We start from the raw sequence: 16,987 nt of genomic DNA, 5'->3' as shown, positions 1-16,987 counted from the left end.
GCTTGTCGCAGTATGTTCTCTGATGGACCCTTGGATCACTTGTACCGTCAAACATCTCGAACTTGGGAGGTTTGTACCCCTCTGGCAGTTCCACATCTGGTTGTATGCAGAGATCTTCATAGTTCAACCCTTCGATACCTTTACTTCCTTCGACGCCTTGGATTAGGCTAGTTAGATTCTTAAGCTCTTCAGCCAAGTTTCTGATGAGTAGATCCTTTCCCTCGGACTCAGGGGTACAAGATATAGGTTGGGCGGAGAGTGGCACGGTCTCCACATAAATGGGATTGTTGTGGTGGCCGGGAATGTGGGTGTGGAAATGGTCATTTGCGGAGTTTTGTGGTTCGGGGATGAGTAATGGATTGTTGTTTGGAGTGTGGCAAGCGTTGCATTGGTTCTTCGTACGAACAGTGGGATGATTTGGTTGCTTTTGCGGAGGTATGGGATTTTGGCCGTTGGGGAAGATGGTGTCTGGGGTGCTGAGGGAGAAGGACAGGTTGGCCAGATTCGAACCTGATCAAGCTCTTCTTGAAATTTCAACAATTTCTGCTCGAGTTGCGACACATTTTCATTGGGAACCCGAATACCATGGCCATCAATGGCCTCTACTGCTGTGTTCTCCTTTCTGCTGTTCAAATATTTCATTTTGCCCTTGTTCTTGTTCTTAACAGGGCTTGGAGGAGGAGTGGGTGGAGGGCCCTTGGATCTTGTGGAATATGATGATGTTGCCAGAGTGCACGAACTAGCCTTTGGGGAGGGGAATAACAAAACAAAAAATAAAACAAAAAGGTAACCAAGTTAGTGAGGGTCACAAAAGAAAATGTTTCAATATTCAAAACACATAGTGTAGGAATATAAAGCGTGTCCTAATTTGGGAGCCTCGTTGTGCCCGAGGTAGGTCTAGCGACAAATTGATTTGGAGAACTTAGGATGTTAAATGCCTCATTTTATTGATAAAAATAGACGAATACCAAATTGACACTAAATAAATAGGAAATGGAAATCACTAAAGGCCATCGACCTTATTACATTTGATAAAGTGAAAAGAAAAACTCCTATCCTACTTGGTCCCAGAAGGACCTTCCCTAGATTCGGCATCCCTGGCTCCGTCGAACAGCTTTCCCAACTCGCGAAGTCCCAGCAATAGGTAGGCCCTAGCTAAGTGTCCGCCTTCGGTTCCTTCAGCATTTTGGCAATCTTCGACCCTTTTGAGAAACTTCTTCTCCAATTCCACTATGCCTCGCTCCAAGTATCCCAGACGCTTGTTGGCACTGACGGCCATGTCCTTCCATTCCTCAATTAGCTTCTGGTTGGACTCATGTATTTCGCAGTTTTCGCTTTCGTACTCCCGGATCCTTTTGCGCAGTTGGTTATATTTGACTTGTGTCTCGGCCCTTTCATCTATAATTCTGTGACCTCGGGCAAATCCTGGCTGGCCCAGACCATCATGATTGTCTTCCAACCACCCTGAGTAGAAAGGAGCGCAACCAGCATGATACCTGTCTGGCTCGATGGTATCTTTCCCCATTATGATCTTGCATATGCTGAGCTTGGCATTTGTAAGGACTATCCTCATCCTGGAAGTCAGCTCGGAAATGACTCATCTTGTCGACCCTGGGTATAACTTGCTTTCTACCGGATTGTCTCATAACTCGGAGAGGGACGTAAGGATATGTTCCCCTCAGACCGATCAGTATCAGAAAAGGTGCATTTCTAGACCGGGTGATGAATTCCTCGGTCGGAAACCACTCGAACATCCACTGGACATGTTCTTCGGTTAGGTTATCAAATAGCTCTACCCACCCTTTGGCATCTTCTGGTTGAGCGAAAGTATTGGGCGTGTAATTCATTCGCTTTGGATGATGGAAAGCGATGTGATCATCCCAGTCCATTCGATGGATCTCTTGTCGGTATTCACCCATTTGGAGATGCTCCATAAGCCAGAGTTGAAGTAATAAATTGCAACCTTTGAAGTGTTTTGCACCTTGTTGACACTTCTCCAAGGCTCGGTATATGTCCGCAATGATCATGGGCACGATGCTGAATGGTTGCCCACCAATCCCTTCCATAAGGGTTTTAGTTACCATGGCTAGCCTAGTGTGGATCCTTGCTTTCTTCTTCGGAAACACGATCAACCCCAGGAAACAAAACATAAATACAAAGACCCTTCGATGAATGTTCCCCAAGGATGTAATGGCAAACTCGTCAGGGTAGGTACGGTAGGATTTGATATGACCGTACCTCTCATATAAATAGTTAAAAGGGATGTAGGATTCTTTCAAGCATGTCAACTCTGGATTCTTCTTTAAACCCATCATTTTGAGGAAACCCCTGCCTTTACGGTTTTCAAGCATCAGCAGACCCGGAGTCTCCCAGACTAGACCGGCTAATCCTCCTATCTCCTCTAACAGGGGTGTCATTTCAATGTCCCCAAAGCGGAATACAGCCCTTTCACAATCCTAGAATAGTGTAGCAGCTTCTATGATCTTGTTGTTAGGTTGGACCTCCAGAAGGGATGGTAGATTTCCCAGATACTTTTGGACGAGAGTTTGATCACTAGAGTGAAGATCTTTCCACCAGCTTAGCAGTCTTGGGTGGATGTTGGTGACCATGCCGAATCTAGGGACTTCGTGCCTCATATTTCTGCAAGGCAAATAAGGTTAGACCCTTACCCCCACCAGACTCGACTATTTAATACCAACAATTAGCATGATGCATTTAGTTCTCCAAATAAATGCGCAGAACGTGGTGATGTCCGTTTGGGTTTAGGAAAACCCAGTGGACTTTAGACAAGGCTATCATAAAGGATCATTATGCGGACAACATAACTGACCCAGCTAGGTTTGACCATGATGCATGCACAATTTAAACAGAGTAAGGTTTCTATGGGGTTTAGACTGGTACCCTTGGGCGGACAACTCAAGGGGGAAGGCACGGAACCGTCGACTACACCATTGATTGACTGGTTTTACCGCAAATATGCCTTTCCGAATTTATGGGGTAATAATATAGGAAGAGCGCAACCACTCATTATAAGCGTTGCTATGGTATTTGTTTGGCACGAGTGGAATACGATGTCGAGCATGATTATGCAATAATTAAAAAGCAGGTTGTCATGTATTGGCACATTAAGAAAGCAGTAAATACAGCAGTTTATAATTTAAAACAGTAATAAAGAAAAGAAACGAAGAAGATAAGTTAGTTTTTCCTTTGAAAAGAAATTAAACGCTTAAAGGAATTCAAACAAGTAATTGCATATAAAGGGAAGGGACAAATTCACAAGAACAATCTGAAATGGTGAAAGCCTAATTTCCCCAGCAGAGTCGCCATGCTGTCGCAGAATCAGGTTTATGACATTTTGGGTATAGGGCAACTCGTTCCTTTTGGGAACTGGGTTTTGAATTTTTGAAGAGTCGCCACCTAATGATTTATGGTGCATTAGGACACCTACAAGGTTTATTTCTAAGCTTGTTTGATAACCAAAGATAGGGTAAGGGCTTGAAATTATCCTAAGGGGAAGGTGTTAGGCACCCCTCAGGATCCACTAGTGTGGTTCCCGGCCAGATAGTTCTTTGTGAATTTGGTGCAATTAACATATAAACAGATAAGGCTCAAATACGAGGGGATTTTAATACATAAATGTTTGAAAGTAAAATAAAGTTTGAAAGAGCAATTATTGAAAGGCTGATTTTTGACAAGAAGTTATAATGCTTTAAAAGAAAAGGAAATAGAGGGAGGAGGGTCCTAGGCTTATTTATAATATGGATCACATCAATGCAATACCCGGTAATCACTCCTCAAAAGAGGGGCTACACGTGGTATTAGCGCACCGGTCATCATATTCATATCTACCCTTCCCACCCCGTTGAGGTACTAAAGCGCGGATTGGTCTCGCCCACTATTGCATGCTATTGCCCGTCCCTTTCCTATCAGTCCCGGAGGCACTTAGGACTACTATTCCTAAAGCGGAGGGATACTAGGCTGACTTTGAGGTTTCAAAGGTAAAAAGACTAAGGCAACATTCAAAACACATAGGACTACATGTTAGGGGAAACATGTAAACAACTAAAAGGCTCATATATACCTCCTCAAGTAAAGCACATAAATAGCATGACTTAAAACACATTAAGGGTCAGAATACAGATCCTAAGCATGATATCTAAGTGATAACAGCAAAGTCAGATTTATTACATGATTCAGAAAAGAAATTTTATGGTAAAAATAAGGCCTAAAACATGTAGGTATAGAATAAAGATATTGCTTCTGAAATATAGACCAAACCTCAAATAATTCTGGTAAAATAAATGTCAAAACAATCATAGAATTGCACATTTAAATGGTAAAAGACTTAACTCATTTTAAATGCATTTATTGCTACTCATAATTAACTATTCAAACACACAACATAAGAATAAGAAACTGATTTTACCTATTAACGTGATATGATCGAATAAAACAAATTAAAGCTAAATAAGCAAGTAGTCAAATAGTGTAGGCAAGCGCTGTTGTCCTAAACACATAGCAAATATTCACATAGTCCTCCCATCCCTAGTAAATACCTTTTCATAATGGTATCAGTGTCATTACAAGCCTATTACAAGGCCTATTAAGTGAACTAAATGACAAGATGAATTCCATGCTTTCTTGGAATTTGCCACACACAGGCGATTCCAAAATTTAGTCCAAACATCCCGAGTTAGGCTCCTGCTATTTCAAAGCAAACCAAGACACAAAGGAACACCAAATAAAGCATGCATTCACACTGTTTTATGCCAGCAACAGATTCTTTCTTTTATTATTTCTTTTAATGGCATGATCTCTAGTGTGTGGACAATTAAATTTGCTCCGGTAATGAGGCTAAAACAAATAGGGAAACCAATATGACTCTTAAACAGGTGGTCATTCTAACTAACACCACCTTTAGATCTAAATCTCGTATCCAGATGAGTTTCATAAGCGAGAACCATAGCAGCAGTTATTTAACAGAAGTACTAGGCATGATTTACAATGGAGATTCATCTCAATCAAATAAACCAACAAAGCATAGCTAGTTACTACTTACATTGAGACACGCTTGTTAGTCGTAAAGACATGATATCTAAGCTTAGTTATACAACAGAGCATGTTGAGATAGTAGAGATCTATAGTAGACAAGAAGATACTAAAAGAGGTTTTGACAGAATTCACGAGTTATCTCATTAGACGAGGAATTAACATTCAGATTCATTGGTTCAAACCTAGACATGGTAATGATATTCTGGTACCAAATCAGCGAGAGCAAGCATATAACCCTTAGGCATAGCCATTCAACTAAAGAAGTATCAAGTTATCTTTTTCGGTCCTAAGGGTGACAAAAAATTCAAATGTAGGCTAACAAACTTGCACGAATCGAACAGAAGATAATCCTATACAGGTTATCTAGCGCACAAAACCACAACATACAAATAGAATTAAGCACATACTGAGGTTTAAGAGATGTACCTGGCTTATAAACTTGGCAAGCTTTCCATAGAATGCCGCACACAAACAACATAGCCAAATACAAACAAAACGTGCAAAGAGAGGAAAAAAAAGCGAAAAGAACGAATCTATTCTACCAAACATTTAACACATAAAAAAATCGTAATGCATCGTTCATGAGACTAACCGGTTATGACGTGCAGAATATTATGGAAAAGGTAGAAAATCAGATCCTCGACAAGTAATAATCAACCCGCGGCAGTGCGCGAGAGATGAACAACTTGTAATAACTCAGCGATGCCAAAGTTTACACCTTCACTCTCAGTCAGCAAAGATGAACAATAACAGAGGCGAAAAAACAAAAAGTAGTAATCACAAGAAAGTTTTGTAGTAATAATAAATAGCAGTGAGTCAATCCCCCCCTTGTTGCCTTAACAGTAGAAGTATTTATAGCAAAAAATTATTAGGACTCTAAGTTAAAAAGGACAGGAATTAAGGCTGAAAATTAGTGTTTGACAGAATCAATTAACAGAAATCGGAGGCAACAACTTTGGGAGGAAAGTGATTCTTTCTCTATATAAAAAGTATATGAATATTTATAAAATTCAACCATTATATAATTAGAGCAAGAAATCATATCAAGAAGGAAAGAGACTTGCAAGATTGAGATTCTCTAATCAAAATTATATCAAATCAAACTTGATAATAGAGAGAGTGTAACTCGCGAGAAATTCGAAATTCTTGCCTTGGTGACACCTTGAACATACACTGATTCTCCAAAGAGATTCATACCCCTAATCTTCTGCTAAAAATCATTCTTTAAAGGAAGAATACTTTCTGATTTGAGTGATTAGGGAAGAGATTGTCAATGACAATTAGTAAAAAATGAGTAGGATAATTAAGATAAGAAAAAAAAATAAAAAGAACAAAAGTAAAGAGAGAAAAGCTAAATAAGGTAAATGGATCAAATAAGTGAAGGAGGGGAATATCGGTGTTCGGTGATAGGGTTGACGGAAATTGGGAAGAAGATTTGGAAGATTTTAAAGCCAATTTTGGCTATAAGTTAAATAGCCATTTTTTCCCTTTTAATTTATGAAAAAAAGTAAATGGCTTTTGAAAATTAACTTAGAAAGGCTAAAATGATTTATAACACACAATTAACAATTTAAAAATACAGGATCCCATTTTATAAATATAAAACCCAATTAAACCTTAGAAAGGACTAATATCGCAATTATGTGCAATTTAGCTTTAAAATACTAAATAAAATTGTAAAAAATGCCTTAGCCATACTTTGGCATAAATATAAAAATACCATAGATGAATTATCAAAAATAATAATTTTGAAAATTATTATTGGTTTTTATGGATAAAATAGGGGAATAAATTGATTTAAAAACCTTTAAAAAAATTAAAAAAAAAATAATAAAATATTTGGGCATACTTATATATGCATACATATGCTATTTTGAAGGTATTTTGCATATTAAAAATATATGGGGAAAAATTGGGTGTCAACACAAACGACAACTTGAGATCTTATAGGCATGCTTTCTATCAGTATTAATTTAAAGCAGTATTTGAAGACTTATTTAAAGAAGCGGACAGATTAATAGAATTAAACCAATTCAGAATAAACAAACGTGGATTAAACTGGTTTATTTAACTAAGCTGGTTTTAAGTTCTATAGGCATGATTTCTATTAGAGCTGATTTTAATTCCTATAGGCATGGTATCTAATTATTAAAAGCCATTTAGACCCTATAGACATGGTTTCTAATTGTGTGGAAGTAAAGCAAACATAACAAACACATTGAATCAACACGACCCTATAGGCATGGTATCTACCCAGTTTTACCCATAATATATATACTACCCTCCCTTTTCACTAAACACCCCACTATTTGTTTCCAATAATTATTACAGACCAATGAACTGAATATAAATTACATAAATAAATAGAAATTAATCTATTGGGAGCCTGCAGGCCCAAATGATTTCCAAGCCTCCAGTAGCCTCGAATGCCAAAGTGCCGTAGCCAATTTTCTGTCCAGGTGTGTCAGAGTTCCCAAAGGACCTCATGGATCCCGGGCAGTGCTCACACCCAGACTTTCCCAAAATAGTAACTAATTATTGTGTAGTGTGGAAGGGCCTGCTCTGACATGCTAGAGTTCAGAGAGATCTCTAGGGTCTCCAGGCAGTACACATATCAGAGGGGCAGAACCTAGTAATCTAAGAGTAAAGTGAGAGTGCTTGACATAGTTTTAAAAAGGTTTTTGAGAATAGTACAGAGATGAATTTAAGAGTGAAAAAGGTTTTTAGAAATAGGCAATAGTTTGGTAGTAAAAGACAGTTTGAGAAGAGTGCCAAAACTCTTTTGAAACAGCAGATAATCAATAAAACATTCAGATTCAGAAACACTCAACAAACAGATCTCACGTGTGGATAAAGGGATTGGGGCACATAAGAGTCACATATAGAAAACCCAACATGATCACATAATGAAGGGGTTAAACAGATATTCACAAATAGGCTGGTTAAGTGTCAGATAGCTAAGTGGATTATAGACATGTTGATCATACATTGAACAAGATAGAGTTTAGACATGCTAAGCAGGAAGACAGGTTGAATTTATAACTGATGAACTAGTGCGGGAATGAAACACATAGTGTTTGGATTTCAAAATTTAACAAGAGATATACCAGTTGAAGAAAAGAATGCAGAATATAAAGCTGATGCAGTTCCAATATCTAGCCTTGGCTTTCAGCCGGCTAGACTAGTGAGTATCACAAGTAGCAGAGAAAAAAAAGAGTTTTAGAGTGTAAGTGTGCTTTTTCGTGAACTAATGTTCTCTTTCTGAAGTGAGAATAGGAGAGTGCTTATATAGCAGTTCGAGGGTTGAGTCAATAAGGTAAAGAATCGGAAATCAGCAATTAGAGAAATTCAGGGAATCAATCACATGTAAAATCAGTAAGTCTTTCCTTTAATCACGGGATAATTACTGGTACAAGAAGGACACACATTTAAGGAAGGAAATCAAGCACAGAGTAGGTAATTAGGGGTTAATACACAGGGTTTCAATTAAGGAAACAATCAGTAAGAATCGGTAAAATAACACATAAGGCAAGGGAAAAAATTAATTAAGGCAAGCAGTCCAATTAAAATGAGTAAAGAAGTAAAAATTGAAAATTTCGTTAAGGAGAAGTGTTCAAATCAAACCAGGAAATAAGGAATTCAAAATAATCAAGGGTTCAATCAAAGAGAGAGTCATGAAAGAGTCAGCAAGTTTAGCATATAAAATAAGGCAAGACATGAATAGTCAGGATTCGACACATAACTTTAACAAAACAAATAGTTAAAACGACACTGATTCAAGCAGAAAGATACAGGTCTTACCATGAATAGACAGGATGAACACAAGCATATAGAATCAGTGAAAGGTCGAACAAAGAAATTCAGCAGAAGCATATTAGGGCAAGAAAATCACGAGAAATCACAAGAACCTAGGGAAGAACAAAGGCAGTACTCAAATAACTCAGAACCCAAACAAAAGAGTCGAAAAAAGTAGGGCTTTCAGTAGAAACGAGTGGAAGTTGTAGCAAACTTACAAAATAAGTTCAAAACACATGAGAAGCAGAAGATCAAGCACTCAAAAATCATCAAACATTTTGTAAAAGAAATTTCCGGAAACCTAGTTTAGAAAAAGATGAAAATCACTTAAAAATCATACGATTCTTGTAAAGAATCTCAAGGTTATTGTAAAACTCACATGAAACAAGCCCAAATCATCTCAGACCTGTACATATCTAAGAGGTTTAGAAAAAAAAGAAATTAGGGTTTTTTAGGAGAACAACACAGAGGTGAAGAAACATGCTTAGAAACCCATAGATCGTAGTCAATATAGGACGATCTTACTCGGAATCACACTGGAACGACCTGAAACAAGCGAGAAAGGAACCATAGATGCAAGCCAACTAGCCCTGGTCCCTTGAGGACCCTGGAGATGGCAAGACTAACGTGAGGGAGGCCATTAGAGGCCTGGGGTGGTGAGAAACCACCATAGATAGCCATGGACGAGTGTCAATGAGGTTTGATTAGGGTTAGATTTGAGAGCGTTTGAGAGACAGGGGTTTCAGGGCAGCGGATGGTGTAGAATGATAGGGTTTTAGGGGGGGGGGTCTTTTGGTTTATTTTAGGAAGGGTTGTTTGTGGCCGTTGATCTCTATGATCAACGGCCGAGATTAAAGCGTATTGGGGCCGGATCGGGTCTTCAGGTTTGGGTTGGGTAAATTTAATTAGGGACTGGGCTGGTAATTGGGTTGAATTGGGGCTGAAATTAAAAATAAAAATAGGCTAAATTTTAAATAGCCACTTTTAAAAACTATATAATCTATAAAAATAATAAATGATTTCCAAAAAAAAATATTTTCGTGTACTAAAATGATTTAAAATACTTATTTAACATTTTAAAAATATAAAAGACCATTTTATGCATCAATAATGTAATTATGCACTGGTATGAGCTATTATCGCAAAGATGTGCAATTAGCCTAAAAAATATAAATATAACTATAAAAAATGCACTAAAAATATTTAAACACTATGTTGGCATAAATCTAAAATTTAGATGACTAAATCATCACAAAAGTAAGTTGAAGAATAATTATTGGATATTTTATAAATAAAAGAGAGGAAATAAATTGATTTTGGAGCTCTTAAAATTATAGAAAAATTATAAAAAATGCTTATGCATGCTTATACTGCATATGTGCTATTTTGAAAAAATATATGAGGAAAAATTGAGTATCAACAGCTGCCCCTCCTTACCCGGGAAGGATGAAAGAGTTTTCGGATAAAGAAATGATGGCCAATTTTGACCGAATGGGATGTTTCGAAAGATAGAAGCCGGACTCTGGTCTTGAGTTGCCTACATATCCTTGGTTTTACGGGAATCAGGCGATGTGTAGTTCTGGATTCATTGGCGGAATATACCGATGAAGTCATTGCAAGAACGGACACGAGGTGCGAGAGCGATTATGGCGAGCGGTTAAGGTTTGAGACAGTTGAAGGAACTGGAGCAAGGTCGCTTCTGCTAGGATATCGGTTGCTTGCTGATCACCTGCAAATAAAGAGATGCTACAAACATGTATTTTTGCGAAAATTTAAACATGATGCAGATTTCCTTTGGACTATGAGAGCTGTCTTTGGACGGTTAAGGATGACGTCCTCGGACCATGATGTCCTGGGCCATGAATAGTTTAGTGGGGGATTCGCAGGCCATGAAATGGTGTTCTTGGGCCATGCAGATGGTGCCTCCGAACCATGATGCCTTTAAATAATGATATGCAAATTTGAGGGATCCTCAGGCCATGGCATGATGTCTTCCGGCTATGAGGATGATGCCTTTAGACTATGATGCCTTTGGATAGACTGGCGATATTTCAGCCCATGAGGTGCAACAATATGATGTTAACAAGACAAGGCTTAGTCTTATGAGATGAAAGGCAGAGCTTAGCCCGATAGAAAAGCAAATAAACAGTACCGGAGTAGAGCAACATTTATGGAAGGAGGGACAGTTTTTAGTCCTATGCAGATGGAAGGCAGTGCTTAGCCTTATGCAAATATGGAGGCAGGGATTAGCCTCATGCAATTACGGAGGCAAGGATTTGCCTTAGGGAGGCAATGATTAGCCTCATGCAAATGGGGAGGCAAGGATTTGCTTCATGCAAGATATGGAGGCAGGGATTAGTCTCGTGTAGATGGGGAGGCAAGGATTAGCCTTAGGGAGGCAAGGATTAGCCTCATGCAAGTGGGGAGGCAAGGATTAGCCTCATGCAGATAGGGAAGCAGGGATTAGACTCATGAAAGACATGGAGGTAGGGATTAGCCTCATGAAAATAGGGAGGCAGGGATTAGCCTCATGCAAATGGGGAGGCAAGGATTAGCCTCATACAAGATATGGAGGCAGGGATTAGCCTCGTGCGGATGGGGAGGCAAGGATTAGCCTTATGCAGATAGGGAGACAAGGATTAGCCTCATGCAGGTGGGGAGTCAAGGATTAGCCTCATGTAGATATGGGGGCAAGGATTAGCCTCATGCAGGTATGCGGGACAGGGCTTAGTCCCATGCAAAGAGCGAGTAGTAAATAAGAGTAGTATATGTCTTAGCTGGAGATATATTCGATGTCTGATGGACTGAATGATAATGATCTTCTTACGTGTACATATTTGCGGATGCTATTGCTGTGTCAGATATACCGCGTTCAAAGAAAAAATATAAGTTTTGTGAGGGGGGGGGGAGGTTGGTTCGTGCTTCTACCCGCTAGCCTTTCTTTGCTTCGTTCTAGAGGCCTTTTGAGTTTCCTGGGTAACCTAACTGTTACGGAAATAGAGTTTTCGAAAATATGCGATTATTGATAAAAATAGAGTCAGTTAGAAACATATTGAAATATCAAGTAATTTTAGATGAACTAGTGACTGTAACACATTTCAGAGACACTACAACTTCTTATGTTAGAATTTTGAGGGTCCTCCTCAAAATTCTGCCCCAGTTTGGTAGATGATCCTTCGGCCATTTGCGAGTAATGAGCCTTGTTAAACCTCCTTCGGAATTTTGAGAATCCTTCTCAAAATTCTGCCCCTGTTTCTTAATCAATTTCTGACTGTCTGACATATGTTGGCATTGGCTGGGCTTGTTCCGGAATTTTGAGGGTCCTCCTCAAAATTCTGCCCCAGTTTCTGATCATGGGGGGGGGGGGGGAAATGGAAATTTAATTATGATATGACCGAACCCATAAGGTTGCCTATGTATCCCCTCTTAAACGGGAATCAGGTCAAGCGTAGTTCAATTACAACAAATGAGGAAATGCAAATAAGCTAAGCATAGTATCTTTTGACTGCGTCTGAATTGATTGGCTTTGGCCAAATTTCTCCGTCCATTTCTGCAAGTATGAGTGCTCCTCCTGTCAGCACCCTATGAACCATGTAAGGACCTTGCCAGTTGGGAGAGAATTTCCCTTTGGCTTCATCTTGATGTTGGAAGATCTTCTTCAGCACCAGCTGTCCTGGTGCAAATTGTCTTGGTTTGACCGTTTTGTTGAAAGCTCTGGACATTCTGTTCTGGTAAAGCTGACAGAGACACACTGCGTTCATCCTTTTTCCATCGATAAGGGCCAATTGTTCATAGCGGCTTCTTATCCATTCTGCATCGCTGAGTTCGGCTTCCTGTATAATCCTTAAAGAAGGAATTTCTACCTCGGCTGGGATGACGGCTTCGGTGCCATAAACCAATATGTAAGGAGTTGCTCCGGTTGACATACGAACTGTAGTGCGGTATCCCAATAGAGCAAAAGGTAGCTTCTCGTGCCATTGTTTGTGGTTTTCTACCATCTTTCTCAGTATCTTTTTGATATTTTTGTTGGCGGCTTCCACGGCTCCATTCATCTGAGGTCTATAGGCTGTGGAATTCTTGTGCTTGATTTTAAAAGTTTCACACATGGCATTCATCAAATCACTGTTGAGGTTGGTGGCATTATCAGTGACAATGGACTCGGGAACTCCGAATCGGCAAACAATACAGTCTTTGACAAAGTCTGTGACGACTGTCTTGGTTACAGCTTTGTAAGATGTAGCCTCTACCCATTTTGTGAAGTAATCAATGGCTACCAGAATAAACCTGTGTCCGTTTGAAGCAGTGCTCTCAATCGGACCAATGACATCCATTCCCCAGGCGCGCGAATAGCCAGGGCAAGCTTGTTGCGTTGAGCTCATTTGGCGGTACTTTTATCATATCAGCATGCACTTGACATTGGTAGCATTTGCGGACATACTGGACGCAGTCGATCTCCATGGTCATCCAAAAGTAACCGGCCCTGAGTATCTTTTTGGCCAAGACAAAGCCATTCATATGTGGGTCGCAGGTCCCAGCATGTATCTCTTCAAGTAGCCTAGAAGCTTCTTTTGCGTCGACACATCTTAGCAATCCTAAATGAGGAGTTCTCCTGTACAAATTTCCTCCGCTATGGAAGAAGTGATTGGACAATCTTCGAAGTGTGCGTTTTTGAGTGGGGTTTGCATGCTCCGAATATTCTCCTTTCGCTAAATACTCCTTGATGTCATGGAACCAAGGCTTTCCATCTGTCTCTTCCTCGACGTGGGCACAATAAGCCGGTTGATTATGGACCTTTACTGGGATGGGATCAATGAAGTTCTTGTCCGGATGTTGTATCATAGATGACAAAGTGGCCAATGCATCGACAAACTCATTCTGAATTTTGGGTACATGCCGAAACTCCATCTCTGTGAACCTCTTTCTTAATTCCTGCACATGTTGCAGATATGGCAATATCTTGGAATTCTTGGTGGCCCTCTCTCCTTGTACCTGGTGCACAAGCAATCTCAATCCTCAATTACCAGCAGCTCTTGAATGTTCATGTCGATTGCCATGTTGAGTCCTAATATGCAGGCTTCATACTCCGCCATGTTGTTAGTGTAGGGAAATCTGAGTTTAGCAGATGCTGAATAATGTTGACCTGTTTCTGATACCAAAAGTGCTCCAATGCCTACTCTTTTGAAATTTGCAGCTCCGTCAAAGAACATCCTCCAACCGTCGTATGCTTCAGTAATGTCATCTCCTACAAACGACACTTCTTCATCAGGAAAATACGTTTTCAAGGGTTCATATTCTCCTCCCACGGGATTCTCAGCAAGATGATCTTCTAATGCTTGTCCTTTGACCGCCTTTTGAGTTACGTAGACGATCTCGAACTCACTCAATAGTATCTGCCAGTTGGCCAACTTTCCAGTCGGCATGGGCTTCTGAAATATATACTTCAAAGGATCCATCCTGGATATGAGGTATGTGGTATAGGCACAGAAGTAATGCCTTAACTTCTAGGCCGTCCAGGTCAAAGCACAGTAGGTGCATTCCAGCAAAGAGTACCGTCCTTCGTAAGGTGTGAACTTCTTACTCAACTAGTATATGGCTTGCTCCTTTATCCATGTCTCATCATGTTATCCTAGAACGCATCCGAAGGCTCCATCTAATACAGATAGATAGAGAAGCAAAGGCCGTTCCGGCTCTGGTGGGACCAAAACTGGCCGGTGTGGATAGGTATTCCTTGATTTTGTCAAAAGCTTTCTGACAATCTTCGGTCCAGCTTGTCTCGGCATCTTTCCTCAGCATCTTGAAGATGGGTTCACATATGACTGTGGACTGTGCTATGAAGCGGCTGATATAATTGAGACGCCCTAGGAAGCTCATCACGTCCTTTTTGCTCCTAGGCGGCGGTAACTCCTGAATAGCCTTGAGTTTAGATGGATCTAGCTCGATCCCTCGACGGCTGACAATGAATCCTAATAACTTTCTCGCGGGAACCCCGAACGCACACATTACGGGGTTCAGCTTTAAGTTGTACCTCCTTAACCTGTCAAAGAATTTTCTCAAGTCTGCTATATGATCTGCGGCCCTCTTAGATTTGATAATGACGTCGTCCACATACACCTCTATTTCTTTGTGTATCATATCATGGAAGATGGTTGTCATGGATCTCATGTAGGTAGTCCTAGCATTCTTTAGACTAAATGGCATCATCTTGTAGCAGTATACCCCCCAGGGCATAATAAAAGTTGTTTTCTCCACGTCTTCTTCGTCCATCCAGATCTGGTGATAACCCGCGAAGCAATCTACAAAAGATTGGAGTTCATGCTTGGTGAAATTATCGATCAGGATGTGTATGTTTGGCAGTGGAAAGTCGTCCTTGGGACTTGCTTTGTTTAAATTCCGATAGTCAACGCATACTCTGACTTTCCCATCTTTCTTTGGAACTAGCACAACGTTGGCTAACCAGGTTGGGTACTCAACCACCCTGAGAACTTTGGCTTTGATTTGCTTGGTAACCTCCTCCTTGATTTTCAGGCTCATGTCTGATTTGAACTTTCTGTGTTTGTGCTTCACCGGCGGGCACATTGGATTGGTAGGTAACTTGTGAGCCACTATAGACGTGCTCAAACCTGTCATGTCATCATATGACCATGCGAAAATGTCCTCATATTCTTTTAGGAAACGGATGTACTATTCCTTCTGTGTTGGTGATAAACGAATGCTGATGCGAGTCTCCTTGACGGTCTCGGCGTCCTCCAAGTTTACTGCTTCGGTTTCGTCCAGATTGGACTTAGGCTTATTCTCAAAGTTTTCCACCTCCCTGACAACTTCCTCGGGTATCTCGTCTTCTTTATCTAATTCACTGTTCTCATGTTGTGTTGCCTCATTACATGTCACAGTCACTGGTTCATCAGGAAAAGTAATAATAACGTTGTAGAAAGAGAAAGTGTAGAAAAAATAGTAATGAATAATTAAGAGCAAGTGCATCTGATTAAAATTAAACAACATCCAGACAAATACGGCTTGATGAATCGAGCATTTATTTTGAAACAAGCAAGTCTTTAAAACTAAGTTACTGAAAATTTTAAATGCCTAGAATGGCTATAGAAATAAAATTTGCCAAGCTACCCAGGGACTCGGCGGGCCCGAGATAGTGTGGCGGTCCAGTTCCTGAGAACAGCTCCTTTCTCAACAGCCTAAATAGTGAGGCCTTCTTCCTCCTCTTCCTCAATTATTGCACTGCAGTCCATGTCTTCGTTTTCCAAGAACAGATTCTTCAACCCAGCTAATGCTTCCTCTTCTGCAGTTCCCTATATTGTATCAGCTTGGTGAAAGGCTTGATCCAGACGTGGCACTGGCTTCTCAAGAGGGTAGTACGGTCCGCGCCATGGAGGAGACCAATCGTTATACTCTTGCCATGTGTACTGATATCCGAGCCCAAAGGTAGTACCATGACCCTTCAACCGTATTGGCTTAGTTATACCTTGGAGATTCTTCCCAAGCCCTTTACCGGGTTCATACCCAGACCATGCCAGTATGCTCTCTATTTTACTGCTCCACCATTTATCTTTCTCGATGGCATTGACACATTCAATATTGCAATGACCCGACCGGTCGTTTTGAGTTCTAGCGCTCCGTTCAGCAGCCTGAGGCCATGAGCAGCTTCATTTCAGGTATTATGACTTGTACGCGTGGTCGGAATTACGTCCCGGGAAGTTCAGAGTTGAATTAGGAGGAGAATTTTCATTTCAGAAGCTTAAAGTTGAAAGAATGAACTAAGATTGAATTTTTAAGTAAACGACCTCGGAATCAGGATCTGAAGGTTCCAGCAGGTTCGTATGGTGATTTTGGACTTGGGCGTATGCCCAGTTCGGGTTTTGGATAACCCGGGAGTGTTTTGGCGCCTATTGTGGAAGTTAGCATTTTAGAAGAAACTTTCATAAGTTTGGCTTAGGAGTGCATTTCAGTGTTATCAATGTCCGTTTAGGAATTCCGAGACTGTGAATAGCTCCGTATGGTGATTCTGGAGTTGGGAGCGCGATCGGAAGTGAATTCGGAGGTCCGTAGGTCGTTTTAGGAGCCATTTGGCTAAACGAGAGAAAACTTTGAAAGGTTTTTTAGAGAAAGTTTAGACCGGAAGTGGACTTTT

Source organism: Nicotiana attenuata, unplaced genomic scaffold (genome assembly GCF_001879085.1).
Source record: "Nicotiana attenuata strain UT unplaced genomic scaffold, NIATTr2, whole genome shotgun sequence".
NCBI classification, from domain to species: Eukaryota; Viridiplantae; Streptophyta; class Magnoliopsida; order Solanales; family Solanaceae; genus Nicotiana; species Nicotiana attenuata.
This window is presented reverse-complemented; position numbering follows the sequence as displayed.